Source organism: Gadus morhua, chromosome 8, assembly GCF_902167405.1.
Source record: "Gadus morhua chromosome 8, gadMor3.0, whole genome shotgun sequence".
Lineage (NCBI taxonomy): Eukaryota > Metazoa > Chordata > Actinopteri > Gadiformes > Gadidae > Gadus > Gadus morhua.
This window is the reverse complement of record NC_044055.1, coordinates 6,105,937-6,108,361: the sequence shown is the minus strand read 5'-3', so window position 1 is coordinate 6,108,361 and position 2,425 is coordinate 6,105,937.

The window sequence follows — 2,425 nt, the reverse complement described above, 5'->3', positions numbered from 1 at the left end:
CTTATTGACTTTAATTTACGATCACTATATGGTTACATCATACAAGAACCTGTTTCCTCAGTGGCTCTTCGAATATCGATATCACGCGAAAATACGAGGAAGAAAAACAATAATAAACCATTCCGAGTCCCTGTTTCCCTGGTATCGGACCGTCACAGGCAAGAGTAGACGTACGAGGAGCGGGGTAATGGAAACCACCGCCATGATATATCTCCCCTGCTCTTGGCGGAGCAGAAACCCCCCGCCGAACACGCATCCCGCGCACCGTGGGGCGAGAGAAAACACAATAGTCAGGAGTGTACCTTTGGCGAGCGCGGGGGATCCACGACTGGAATATCATTAAAACCGTATCTATACAAACCTCGGAGCAGGTTGTCAGGCGGCGGGCCAGCACACACCGCATCAGTACTTTTATGAGCGGGCCCCCCCAGAAACGGTGTGCAGCTCTGTTTTTAGTGGCGCTCGCCGCGAATGGAAACACTTAGCTCCTACGATAAATTACCGAGCGGAGCGATGGCGCGCGCTGTGTGCTTCGTCCCCCCCCCCCCCCCCCCCCGTCCCCTAACCCCCAAACCCCCCCCCCCCCCATTTCTCCCACTACTGTACATAGACACACACATAGACACATATGCATGCACACACACACACAGATTCATAACTTCTACAGGTAATATGAGTCTTTAATAATAGCTTTATAACTACTACAGGTAATACAACGCTTATACTAGCTTTACATCTGCAACAGTTACTTAATACTTATGTAATACTAGCTTTAGAACTACGACAGGTAATCCAACTCTTATACTAGCCTTTACATCCAAACTACTACAGGTAATACACTTCATTTTATAAAACTACAACTACAAGGTTACCCTTGAAGACTCATCAGACTCGTCTGTTATTTCTCTCTCTCTCATGCTCGCGCACACACACACACACACACACACACACACACACACACACACACACACACACACACACACACACACACACACACACAAAGAAAAGACAATGATTCTATTTAATTAGTATTTGCTGCTATGTTTTTATCCCCTGTTGTCGCTGATTTTAATTTGATATTAAAACAGTCTGCACTGTGTCTGCATACACAAATCTGTTAGGGTAATAGTGATTGGGTCATTTAGCGTCTGCTAAGTGACTAAGTGTAAAGGTAAATGTCTAATCGAGATAAAACCTTGTAATTAACTGTAGAGCGGAAGTTTAGACGATAAGTGAAAGAACAATGAATTTAATACAAGTGCTAAACGTTAGCGTATTGCTCTTAGTGCCAGCATGTGGAGGCCTTTCGGGTCACTTCGAGTAAATGTACTTGGTTTACTTTGGTTTTCGTTGTAGCTACGAAGAAAAGCAAATAGTGATTAGCTCGCTAGGCCCGTGATCTTAATAGGAAGGAGCAAACCATCAACTAAACTATTGTTTACAATAGTTTGTGAGCAGCGTGAGCATAGTGGGATCAACTGTCAAACTCTCCACTACCCCCCCCCCCCCCCCCCCTCCACCCTCCTTTCAGAATAATCACGGTGCTTCTGTAAACACAGACCCACGGGGTCAAGGTGAAACACTATGGAAACATACTTACCAGCACTTCACTTTCCTGTGTCGTACGTACTGAACCCATCGCCAGGTGTTATAGGAAATAAGAACTGTGCGTTATTCCCTCGCTACGAGTGCCCACAAAATAATCCCAATTATCATTCCTGCAAACGTGTGTGTGCGCGCGCGTGTGTGCGTGTGTGTGTGTTCATGCGGACTGAGTGCATGCGTGCGAGGGCGCGTGCGTGCGTGCGTGTCTGGCCACCTAGTGATGTAATTGCAGCTGACTAAATAAGACTGTGTTGTTGAAATATCGGCACGGGCTTTCTAGCGGCGCGCGCTGCGACAACGTTTTCGCCGCGCGCACTCACCGACGGCTGAGCGCAACAATAACAAACACAGCTGAATCTGGGGGTTTACATTTCAGAAAGGGGGGTTGGCGGCCGGGCGCGCGTGGCGGTCAGGGTGGATCTTGGGAAGCAGGGAGGGACCCTTGGCCCCGCGGTGCACCGGCGGTGGCGGCTGCGGGACCCGTGAGGCCACTGTACCGTCGCAGCGCTACGTGTCTCTCGCGGACGCAGAGGAAGACGTTTGGAGTGGGTTGGATCGGATGATGGGGGTTTGGAAGAACGCAGAGAGAGAGCGTGCGTGGACGACGTCATGCCGGGCCGGAGCAGAGAGGAGCCGGGCCCGTAAAGAGGGTGCGGACCGGCAAGGTCGGGTTGGAATGGCCGTGACGTGGTCGGTGAGGCACGCGGTCCAAAAGGAAGCATTCTGCCGAATGCCGCTGGCAGTGGACCTCTTCAATGAGTCTGAGAGGGAGCTGAAGTGGAAAGAATAATTAAAACATCGGATTTGGATGGGATTGAGG